The sequence below is a fragment of the Anarhichas minor genome, unplaced genomic scaffold, assembly GCF_050575085.1.
Source record: "Anarhichas minor isolate MPS153535 unplaced genomic scaffold, ASM5057508v1 ptg000031l, whole genome shotgun sequence".
Lineage (NCBI taxonomy): Eukaryota > Metazoa > Chordata > Actinopteri > Perciformes > Anarhichadidae > Anarhichas > Anarhichas minor.
Genome location: NW_027466477.1, coordinates 2,339,908 through 2,352,478, shown reverse-complemented (window position 1 = coordinate 2,352,478; position 12,571 = coordinate 2,339,908). Strand labels below are relative to the sequence as shown.

The window sequence follows — 12,571 nt, the reverse complement described above, 5'->3', positions numbered from 1 at the left end:
AAAAACGATACGATTTTGCATATTTTTAGTATCGATACTTCATTAAAATAGCGCGCGATCAGAGCGCACTCACTGCTCCGCTCCCTGTCATGCTGCCTGCACGCATTGACTGCAAGGGGGCGGGGCTGCCCAGCGCTCACACAGCAACAGGCAGCATCACTCACAGCAGCGATCGCTGGGGAAACATGGCCTCAAGTGCAGGAGCTTTTGCCGACCGTCCTCGGCTTGTTGGAAAAAAAGATGCCAGAAGTGAAATCTGGAAGTGCTTTGGCTACATTGCAGACAGTGAAGGAAAGCCCACTGACATACAGAGACCCGTCTGCAAAACGTGTTTCAAAGCCACACAGACCAAGGGAGGCAACACGTCTAACATGGCAAAGCACCTTTCAGACAGACACCCCGAACCTTTCTAAGCAAATGTGATTATAAACATGAACACCCCCAAGCTCACCCATATACAGCCTAACACGAGTAGCCTTAGCCTAGTTTGACGACAAGCCTATATGATCATGAGGTCACAATGCACACAAAAGTGTACTATATGAAACACAATTGATGCAAAATGGCTACATGCTGGTGGAGCCTGAGGGTGGATCTTGAGCTAATTCTTTTTATTTTTAGTTAAGGAAAAATAATTATTCCATGAATTAAGATAAAATATGAAGTGAAAATATCAAACTCACTATGCAAGTACATTTAGCATTGTTTATCCACCCACTCCCACAGACAGTCAGACAGATGCCAGCAGAGTCAGCAGCAACACAGAGACAGAGTTCCCTTCAGCTGTGTTTGAAAGCCAGCGGAATTATGAGAGAGGCTCAAAAGAGAGAGGCGAAGAGGTTAAACATTAATATGAATGTCATTTGTTAAGTGTTCAAAACGCTGGGCAGGAACAAGCTGGTAAAAAAGGGAACCGTACAGATGTTTTATTTATTACTATTATAGATAAATATACCAGTATCGTATCGTATTTGTGGTATTGTATCGAATTCTGGTATCGTATCGTAAGTATCTGGTATCATGATACTTATGGCAGATATCGTATCGAAGTCATAATTTTGGTATCGTGACAACCCTACTATGTATACTATACTTGATAGACTCAATGTTCATCATTAAAAGAACGTTTAATTGAATCACACTTAAAGAACCAAACCTTTTTTTAAATAATGTTTAGGAAAAGATTTCAGATCATTTGGTATTTTTCAATATATTTTATTAATAATAATAATAATTTATTTTCTGATCCGCTCTGAAGAATCTGGATCAATACTGATCAATGATTTTAAATGTCTTTACAGTGACAGGATTTTCACAAAATGTCTATTTACAAAAGAAGATGAAACCAAAATGAAAGCCACTCATGTTTATGATGAAAATAATTATTCATTGTGTATCGATATAAGAAACTCTGTGTGTTGTTTTGTGTGTTTGCAGTCTGTCACAGTGTGACATCACAGAGGAAGGCTGTTCTTCTCTGGGCTCAGCTCTGAAGTCAAACCCCTCCCATCTGAGAAAACTGGATCTGAGAGGAAACAACCTGAAGGATTCAGGAGTGAAGCTGCTGAGAGGTTTTCTGGAGAGTCCAGATTGTAGACTGGAGACTCTGAGGTGGGTTCACTGTCTGCTGCTAGTGCAGCACCTTCATGTTTCATCAATAACTATTTGATTTATCTACGTATAGATCCATAAAGTGATACATTTTCTGGTAATATGTTCCACTTCACATCAGCTGCCTCGTTTTACTATTAACTATTAAAGTAATATTTTTAAAAAACATTTCTGATACAAACTTTTCTCAAAACATTTAGCTTTTCTTTTACATTGTTTTGTACAAAAGAAGATGAAACCAAAATGAAAGCCACTCATGTTTATGATGAAAATAATTATTCATTGTGTATCGATATAAGAAACTCTGTGTGTTGTTTTGTGTGTTTGCAGTCTGTCATGGTGTGAGATCACAGAGGAAGGCTGTTCTTCTCTGGTCTCAGCTCTGAAGTCAAACCCCTCCCATCTGAGAGAACTGGATCTGAGTGGAAACAACCTGAAGGATTCAGACGTGAAGCTGCTGTCTGATCTTAAGAAGAGTGCACATTGTAGACTGGAGACTCTGAGGTCAGTAGAGGGTTGGAGTCAGTCCATGCTGGTTTCAGCAGCATTGTACCAAACACAGATCCACAGGCTTCAGGATTGGACGAGAGAGAGAGAGAGAGAGAGAGAGAGAGAGAGAGAGAGAGAGAGAGAGAGAGAGAGAGAGGAGAGAGAGAGAGAGAGAGAGAGAGAGAGAGAGAGAGAGAGAGAGAGAGAGAGAGAGAGAGAGAGAGAGAGAGAGAGAGAGAGAGAGAGAGAGAGAGAGAGAGAGAGAGAGAGCAGTCAGCCAATCAGATGAGTCAGAAGCTTGTTGTGATTGTGTGTTTGAGTCGATGTGTTGTTGTTCACGTCTACAGGAAGTGAAGCTTGTTAACAGCTGACGGCATCATCAGATGTTTAGAGACAGTGGTCCTCATTCATCACACTATCAAACTATTGATCAGTTCATCTTTGTCACAGCTCTGAGATCAGTCTGACTGAAGCCTGCACATCACTGCTCTCACTTCATAGAACCAGCGTTACATGTAGCCAATCATCAGTCATGGCTGAAATAACCACTAGTGCTGCTTTGTACAAGTTGAGGAAGTCCCAGATATCTGAAACCAAACTCCATCATGTCTGGTTCATAACATCATCTGGAGGCTGTATTCACTGTATCTATCCAGACACTCGTCGGCTGGTTTACTACAGCTGTATGAACCCAAAATAAACAGATTCAGCTGTGATTTAAGTTCAACAAACATTCAAAGGATGCTGAAATAACTATATAATGATGTTGATTTGTAAAAAGTCTGACTTCATGCTTTGTCAGGTCTGTTCACAAGATGACAAGCAAACAACTGTTAAAATGGTTGTTTTCTGAATGGAGCTTGGATCAATAGATGCTAGGCTATGCTAACATTGTAGCTGCTCCATCATCTAGGCGTAAATAGGTCAGCGTGGTTATTGTTTGTACCATAGACAGTCTGTGGTTCATACTCATACATTCATACACATAGTTTGGTCTCTGTATGAGGTATCGTAGAGCTCTGGGTGAACACAGACGGATTCAATATGTTTATCCTCCATTTCTGATTCAACAGCGTCAGGACGTCAGTGATGAAGGAGGAGAATCTCAACGCTGAAAGGCTTTAACGACACAGCCTCACGTGTGTCTCTTACTCCATTGGAAATATTTAAATTTGCATCGCGTCTTTCGCCTCATTGTCTCAAATTTACGTCTATCAGCGACTTTGAATTTACTTTGTATGTAATCGCGTCGCGTGAAAAATCCGCTTGGCGTTTGTTGTGAACGCAGCATAACAGGGTTAAATCCATCTTTACAGTGAGCAGTGAACACCTCTCTGGTTCTGCAGTCATGATGCGTTCAGGACTCTCAGCACTTTATTTCAGTGGAACACCAAAGTGTCTGCAGGTGTGTGAGCCTGGAGCTCAGTGTAGGTTAACATGAGGGCTGAGAGGAAGCTGCTCTTTCTACTGGATGAGCTGCGTCACTGACTGACGGCTGATGAAGGGAGTCTCTGTAAACACTGATTCATCTCTTCTCTTGTCTTCTTCTTCTCTCATCAGTTGGAAGTGATCTCTGTCATCTGAGTCCTGATGATCCAGAGAGCATCTGGAGACTGGAGACTGCTCCACCACCTCCACCTGGATTTTATTTAGTGTACCAAACACCAGAAGACTTTTAAAGACTAAAGTCTGACACCCTCTCACATATACAGACATTGGGCCTCATATAACAACAAATTTATTCTTATTTAGGGCCCGAGGACCTTTTGAAATTCTACTGATTATATTTGTTAGGGTTCATATTTGTTGTCTGCTGCTTCAGCTCAAACTCCCGTGAGCTGGAATGAGGTAGAAAAATGAAACTTGGAACAATAACTGGAAATGATGTTCATGTGCTTCTCAAGACATAGAACTCTGATCGGCCACATGGTGGCGCTGTAATTAACGTCACAAAATGCGATTTTTGAAAAGCCACGCCCCTCACACCAGAAGTCATTGACTGGATATTTGACACCCACGTTCAGCTCAGTCTGCTCTACAAAACAGCCTTTCAGACCGTATACAGATGTTTGCTATCTCCTCCTAAACCTTACCTCTGTTTACTACCAAATGTTCTGAGGATCATTATTGCTAAAACATTGTCAAAGCTGACCAAAATTTTGTGGATAACTTATTTAGTTTTCAAGATATTGACCATAGAACACGAAAAGGGGCGTGGCTCAGCACATAACCAGACTTAAGTCAACAACCCTTTGGCCATTCTCCACAAAACTTGCGGAAATTGTCCACAAGAGTCACTGAAACTAACTCTGAACGTTCTTTTTAAATCAGCCACCAGGGGGCGCTACAAATCCAGAAATGGTGATATCATAACATAAATCAGACTATAAATCCCATCATCACAACACTTGCAGGATTTGTTTCATGATAATGTTCAAACACATTTGTAAAACTATTGTGAAAACGCTCAACAGGGGCACCACCAGTAGTAATGATGTGCACGGTGCTTTCAGCTATTTTAAGTACGTAGTAAAGTTAAAAACTGTCACTAAAATGCTGTTAAAATATGTTCACTACTATACACAGCCTATTTAAAAAACTCACTTTCAAACTAAATTGTGCTTCTTCACCACGATCCTGCTCACTCAGAAATATTAAAATATAATCTCCAATATTATGGTAATTAGGTTTGATCAGTGACAGGTGACATCAGCTGTGTTCACAGAGTCACAGGGTTAAAGAACTCCTACTCACAAAAAGAGGTTTTATTCTGAGCAGCAGGAGACTTGACTCTGTAATGTTGGTGTAGCCCCGCCCACCTATCAACTCGTATAAAAGCACCGCCTACTGACCAATCAGAGCTCAGTACGTGGATCGTTAGGAAATATTGAACCAATAAGAAGAAGTTAAGTCATAAAAGTAACACAGTTCAAACTGCTGAATGCAGAAAGAACAGCTGGCAATAAATCACAGACTGTGTGAATGATGAAATGAACAGATTCATAACATCACTGTCTCATGTAGAGCACAACATCTACTACATGTGTGTATTCTGTTACATTCATGTGCTGCAGATGTATTCTGATGACATGAATGACAATATTTGAGTCTTATTCTTTCAGTTGTAACCCCGGCGCTGTGAAACAGACTTGGCTTGTTTTCTTTAGTTCTATTTCAGACTCATAAAGTCTTGATGCATTTAAGTTTTATTCTACTCAGTGAGTTACTATTGATTTCTCTCCTATCAATGAATCTCTCATGATTTTACTTCTTTGATTTCTATTATTACTGAGTGGTCATTTAATGATGATAATGTTTAAGTGACTTTCAGTCATTTATCGATGTGATATCCGACATGCTCTGTGAAGCATCATTGTTTGAGATGATTTAATGAGATAATCTTGGTTTGACATACTTTGCTCTGATCTTTGTCAGTCAGCAAAGGAAACAGGATGTAAGGTCAGATGCTGTAACCATGCTAACTGTTTAGGAGACACCCTGACTGATGTTCCACCAGGAAGACCAGACAGCAACCTTAGAAATAAGAGCTAACCTAAAGAAGTCTGTCATGAACTGCAAGACTATGTAAACAGCTTCATCCAGTGATTTACTAATGTTTAGTAGTCGACCATATATGGACCAGGAGGTTAACGATGCTCCGAGTAAAAAAGTAGAAATAGGAGGAGACTACAAACAATCAGAGCTTTTTGGGGTTTATTCAGGTGCTCCTAGTTTGGAGTCTTTTTGACGAGGATTATTTGGTGATTTGAACTTTTGAATTTTGTCTTTTCTTTTATTTGCTTTTCATATTATCCTTTTTTGTAACTTTTAATCTTCTTTTTATTGTATAAACCAAATAAAACTAGTTTGTATTTTGTACATTCCAACCAAAGCCCAGTGTTGCTGGTCTCTGAGGGTGTCTGCGTAGTCTCCATGAGGTCAGAGAGCTCTTCTCCTGAGAGGCTGACAGCAGTGCATGATTGGATATGAATATGAACAACAGACCTGCTACAAGCTGAGCTTAAATGCTGTTCTTCAGTCTGATGTGATTTACTAACTTGGTTGGCTCAGATAGTTTTGATGCTCTGCTGGTTTATCATGCTTGGTGTTCATGTGATTACAGGACTTAGACATAACTGTTGTGTCTTTGGTGAAACAGTAGGGGTCAGATTGGTACCTGATTTGAGGGTGTTAGGGTCAGAGTCCTGAAGCTGACCTTCATAACCGAGGGAGGATCCCAACCCCACAGGGTTCCTCCTCCTGTGGTGGCCTTTTAAACAGGTCCATCCTGGACTACTTCCAGTCCTCCATCACCTGTTGCGCACACAAGCCGTTGATATCGGGGATGTCTGGGAGGCCGACTTCTTAGTCTGTAATAAGTGATACAACAGCAGCTAGTGTTTTAGGAAGGAAGCCTTTAAGTTGTACGTAAGAATGCAGGTCTGACTACGAACCCACCTTGACCCGAGGGTGTTCTGTAAGTAAAGTTAGTAAAGCCAGAGAATAGGCCAGACTGCAACAGATGCTCATAGTGAGCTGAAGGCGTTCCTAAATAAAACTCCTTCTCACACTTTGGTGTTCATGGAGGATTCACCGTTTACATATACAAACTGGGATTGATCTGATAAATAGGACTAAAACCAGCCAAGTGTGGTTCCTTTAATGCCAATCAAATGTTCTCGTCTCTCTAATTTTCACCAGTTGTGTCTCTGTGCTATGATGCTCTCTAAATCCTGACTATTGTTATGTAGAAAGTCACACAACTGATTTGGGACTACATTCTCAAGGATCCTAGAGAGGAAGGGAAGGTTAAAGATCGGTCTCTACTTCGCCAAGTCTAGCGGACTAAGAACTAGAATAACCCTTCAGAGATCTATTGTTGTTAAGCAGTAATACTTAACTTTTTACGACATGAGTAATCTTCACTGCCTTATCAATGAATCCTCAAGACTACGTGCTTTACATGCATCATTGATATTTATTGCAGGATACTTAGCAGGGGCAAAGCAACAGCTCATAAAACGTCCATTGCTTCAATTTATTACAGTCTGATCATTATATTAATTTCTTACTGGGTGAAAGTCCTTTTGTGGAATAAATCCTTTGTGGTGTAGGAGGAGATGACTCACCAGGCCTTGGCGGGACCCCTGACTCCTACTACCAGGTGTCACGTGCAATGGTCACACGTTTTAAACTGAAGGTAGGCCCCTCCCCCGCTCCTGGAGGGAGACCTTTTTGTTTTTAACGAAGAACGAGGACCCTCAGAAGTTTGCCCAAACTGAGGGATCTTCGCCGGCGACGAACAGATTCACCAAAATCTGTCGCCCGAAGTGATCACGGATCAAAAGGACACGGCTAGCAGAACCGTAGCCTCCAGGGAAATACGGCTCGGTCTCTCTCAGAGGTACATATTGTACTTTTTACTGTACTACATCTCAGAGGTACATATTGTACTTTTTACTGTACTACATCTCAGAGGTACATATTGTACCTTTTACTGTACTACATCTCAGAGGTACATATTGTACTTTTTACTGTACTACATCTCAGAGGTACATATTGTACCTTTTACTGTACTACATCTCAGAGGTACATATTGTACTTTTTACTGTACTACATCTCAGATGTACATATTGTACTTTTTACTTTGTACTTAGTGTGGTAAAGGATCTGAATAGGTCTTACACCACTGAGTACAAGTAGTTCTTGTACTCAAGTGCAGTCCTCGAGAAAATATCCTTTAAATGTTACTTTTCTTTTGAAAATAAAGCAGGTGTTTAAGTTTGAAAGAAAGGAACAGAGTGAGAGTTCCTCATGGCTCCGCCCCGCTCAGCTGGTTGCAGCAGCAGCAGGACGGAGGAATGTGACGGGTCTGTCGGTGCTCCAGGCCTCTCCTCTGCGGATCAAATCACAGACATGAAGCCTCATAACTTCTCCCGGAGTTTGATACAGATCTGAGGAAACACTTGAGCTATGAGGAGCGGTGAGGAGCGGACACCGGAGAGGATCTTTGCTGGATGTTTCTGACTCTTTGGACGACGTGAAGTCGGTCCAGGTGTGGCCGCTCTACCTGAGGCTGCTGGTGTTCAACTGCACATTATTTATTCAGGGTTAAAGTGCATCGGGACGCTCCGTGTTGATGGCAGATCAACATGCAGGAGCTCAGCTCATGAAGGTAAAGTGTGTTTCTTGGGAGAATTAATGAAGGTAAAGTGTGTTTTTGTGAGTATTAATGAAGGTAAAGTGTGCTTCTGTGAGTATTAATGAATGAAGGTAAAGTGTGTTTCTGTGAGTATTAATGAAGGTAAAGTGTGTTTCTGTGAGTATTAATGAATGAAGGTAAAGTGTGCTTCTGTGAGTATTAATGAATGAAGGTAAAGTATGTTTCTGTGAGTATTAATGAAGGTAAAGTGTGTTTCTGTTAGTATAAATGAAGGTAAAGTGTGTTTCTTGGGAGAATTAATGAAGGTAAAGTGTGTTTCTGTGAGTATTAATGAAGGTAAAGTGTGTTTCTGTTAGTATAAATGAAGGTAAAGTGTGTTTCTTGGGAGAATTAATGAAGGTAAAATGTGTTTCTGTGAGTATTAATGAAGGTAAAGTGTGTTTTTGTGAGTGTTAAGAAGGTAAAGTGTGTTTCTGTGATTTCTTCACATTTCCAGGCAGTAGAAGTCTGTTTTTCAAAAGGGAAAAGAGAAACAGAGAGAAACACTTCTTGCTGCTCAACATTTTGTAAGAGTTCAGAGCTGCTTCTGTTTCGCAACACAGCGATGATCGTGCACGTTTGTTAACTGAACAGATATGAGGAACTGCAGTGAGAGGTCAAAGGTTGCTAAAGATAAGACTGAGCATATGAACAATGAAATAACACATGATATGGTTTATGATGAACACATGATATGGTTTATGATTGTAGGAAAGATTTGGGATAATCTAACAAAACTCAACAAAATATATGAAATTCTGCAGTTTGAGTCATTTGTAAAAAGAAACATTTAATTTACCACACATTGAATACAACATTAAAAACAACATAAAATACAACATAAATACATTAAAAACAACATTGAATACAACATGAATACAACATTACATTACAGTCATTTCGCAGACGCTTTTATCCAAAGCGACTTACAACAAGTGTATTCAGCATAGGTATTCAAGAGAACTACTAGTCACCAGAAGTCATAAGTGCATCTCCTTTTTTAAACAAGCATCTAAGAGCATAAACCAGAGCAAAAGTACAGAAACAAACTAGTATGAATACAATAAGTGCTGAGTGGAAGGCTCAGGGTCGTACTTCTTGAAGAGGTGAGTTTTCAGGGAGAGGGGGGCTGAGAGAAGGAAGATCTGATATTGTTTACCTTCTTGTCAAAGAAGTTGGTGAAATCGTCAGCGAGAAGGGAGGAAGTAGGAGTGAAGAGAAAGTTTCGAAGAGTTTTTTTAGGATTGGAAGCAGAGGCTAGGATTTTAGAGCGGAAGAAAGCAGCTTTAGTAGTAGATAGAGAGGAGGGAAAATTGGAAAGAAGAGATTGGAAGTTAAGAAGGTCCTCCGGGAGTTTGCCTTTTCTCCATTTACGCTCAGCCGCTCTTAGTCTATCAGTACGCACTGAGTCCGACAGCCATGGGGCAGATGGAGTTAGCCGTGCAGACCTGGAGGTGAAGGGACAGAGGTTGTCCAAAGAAGAAGAAAGGGTGCCGAGGAGAAGATCAGTATCAGTATCAGGGGATAGGAGAGACAAGGACTCAGGGTCAGGGAGAGCAGAGGTAACAGAAGAGGAAACATCAGCGAGGGAAAGGGAGTGGAGATGACTACGGGGAGAAACCATGTGGGTAGGTGGAGGAAGTAAGGGGGAGAGGAGAGGGAGTAGGACATGAAATAGTGGTCAGAGAGCTGGAGGGGAGTGACGGAGAGGTTAGCAGTAGAGCAGTGTCTAGTGAAGATAAGTTCCAGCTGGTTGCCGGCCTTGTGGGTAGGAGGAGAAGGGGAGTGGTAAAGGTTAAAGGAGGAGAGGAAGGAAAGAAGAGGATCTAACTTATCAGTCTGGATGTTGAAGTCGCCGAGCAGGATGAGTGCGGAGCCATCGTCATGGAAGTGTGAGACTAATGTGTCGAGATCTTCCAGGAAGTCACCAAGAGGGCCTGGTGGGCGATACACAACAGCAATGGTGAGCTTGACTGGATAAGTGACAGTAACAGCATGAAATTCGAAAGAGGACGGGGACAACTGTGGAACAGAGACAAGAGAGTATTTCCATTTTGGGGAAATTAGCAGGCCAGTACCACCACCTCACCTCGAAGCTCTGGGAGTGTGAGAGAAAGAGTACACGTCTGACAGAGCTGCAGGTGTGGTGGTGCAGTGTTTCCCCTAGGTTTACAGCTTTTGGGGGGGGGGTACTTAAGTAGATCCAACAGAAGTTTGTAATCTGAGTGTCTGAACTGGTCTGACAGGTTGGATCAACCTGAGTTTTTTTAAATTGTTAACACTCTGAATGTTCACGACACAACCATCTTAACAACCCTGACACACACTTGGTTTCACTAGTGGAGTCCTGTTTGCTCAGTTCATGTCTCAACTGTCCCAGAGGACAAAACCCGTCCTAGAGGACCTGTGTGATGGTGTAGTAACAGAGAAAATGCTATAATACCCTGTAAAATGTATGTAATAGACTGTAAATAAGTCAGAACATGTTAGCCGTCTTATGATCCTCCTGTTGTACCTCAGAAAACATCCACAGGCCTGTAATTAATCCTCACATGTGCATTACGCAATCAATCAATCTCCTTCATACTCTCCTGAGAGAAACTCATTCCTATACGCATCACTTCCTGTCACAGACCCTCTGCAGCACGCTCTATGTCAAACCCCTCTGGTGCTAACCACAACTATTTACTTACAGTCCCTCTGAACCTCTGCTACCTCCTGCTCCTGACTATCAGCCGGTTCATTTGGGACTTTTAAACATCACATCTCTAAATAATGAGTCGTTTTTATCTCAGTTTTACTTCATTTGAACATCTTGATTTTATAGTAAACTCTAAAGATCCAGTGATCATTATAATAATCTACAGACCGTCCAGGCCTAACAGTGTTGTTATCAGAGTCACTGTCCCATGTTACATCAGCTGCTGTCACTTATTGTCTGATGAACAGCAGGACAACCTCGGACTACCTCTGAAACCACAGGCACCACTTTCTTCTGTCACTCATCAAGTGTGTTTATGTCTCATTCCATTTATTGAATTAAACTAGCAAAAGCTTCTCTACTTTTTAATTCAGTGTTCTATGTCTCATCTTGAACTCTTCAGTATTTGTTATAATTAAAATAAATACTCAGATGTGAGCATTCTGACTGCATCAAAGACTTTAACTCTTTGAGCGCTGCAGCGCGGTGGTAAAGCCCCCTGAGGTGAACTTGTGCTCTGTGACTTTGAGCTCCATCATTTAAATTGACTGAACACGATGCACACTGCTGATCCACTGATATGCATGTAGAGAGCGTGTCTAAGAGCTTAATGTCATGTCTCTAATGACACTGCTCCAGGATCAGATCCAACATCCAGACTGTCTCCAGTGTCTCATGTGAGCTGCACTTTGTATTTGAAACAGGAGCACTGAGTTTGATCCGAGTCCTTCAGTTTGATGGTCTGTTGGTGATAACATGAGATGTTCACATGTTTCTTCTACTTCTTCATCGTCATGTGATCTTCTGCTTATTTGACGGCTTCACACTGATTCTTTTGACTGTAAACTTTTATAAGCTGCTGCTCAGAAATGTTACAATATGTAGGTTATAAATCATTATAGAAGAATGTGATTGATGAACATGTTTCACCAAATCTTCATTCAAAATAACACTTTTATAAATAAACACATGTAAACGTCACATTGTGTCTCATCAGTGAGACATGCATGTGATCCAAGTTGCTGCTGCTTCATTAAATCTTTCTGAGCTGAGCTGATCTTCATCTCTTTAGATGGTTAGTTAGCATCATCTAGTGGACAGAGAGGAGAACTACATCACCTCACCTGTGATGTGTCTGATTGGCTCGCTGTGAGGACGTGTTATAAAGGAAAGGAAGGACTCAGTGAACACTTGACTTGATTTAAGAAAGCATAACACACATTACACTAACCGTCTCCAACACTCAACAACACAACATGAGTCAGCTACAGGTGAGGGAGAGGAATGAGGAAATACAAACACCTCTGATAGGCTGACATCTACCACCTGTTGGACAGGTTTTGACGTCTCACTGGTTTTATTTTAGACTTGGACTCTGAAGTGATGAGGGTGAGACGGCGTCCTCAGATCAAATGGACACAGACACCAGGACTGACAGGAGGACATGAGCAGCTTCTTCTCTCCAGTGTTTCCTCCACACATGAAGGTGGAACGTGTCTGTAAACTGACCTGAAGTGAGTTCAGCAGGTGAGAATCCTACCAGAGGAATCTGTACATGTTTGATCATC

The 12,571-nt window shown here is 41.3% G+C and overlaps 1 protein-coding gene and 1 long non-coding RNA gene across 2 annotated transcripts in view; one reads left to right on the top strand and one right to left on the bottom strand.

The window, feature by feature from the left end:
* Positions 1-12,571, bottom strand: part of LOC142964701 (vesicular integral-membrane protein VIP36-like) — a 265,045-nt gene that overhangs the window by 226,522 nt on the left and 25,952 nt on the right. The window lies entirely within an intron of this gene.
* Positions 1,442-5,992, top strand: LOC142964702 (uncharacterized). The gene is made up of 3 exons (XR_012957553.1): positions 1,442-1,611; positions 1,942-2,115; positions 3,661-5,992. It is a non-coding gene; the product is annotated as an uncharacterized LOC142964702 (long non-coding RNA).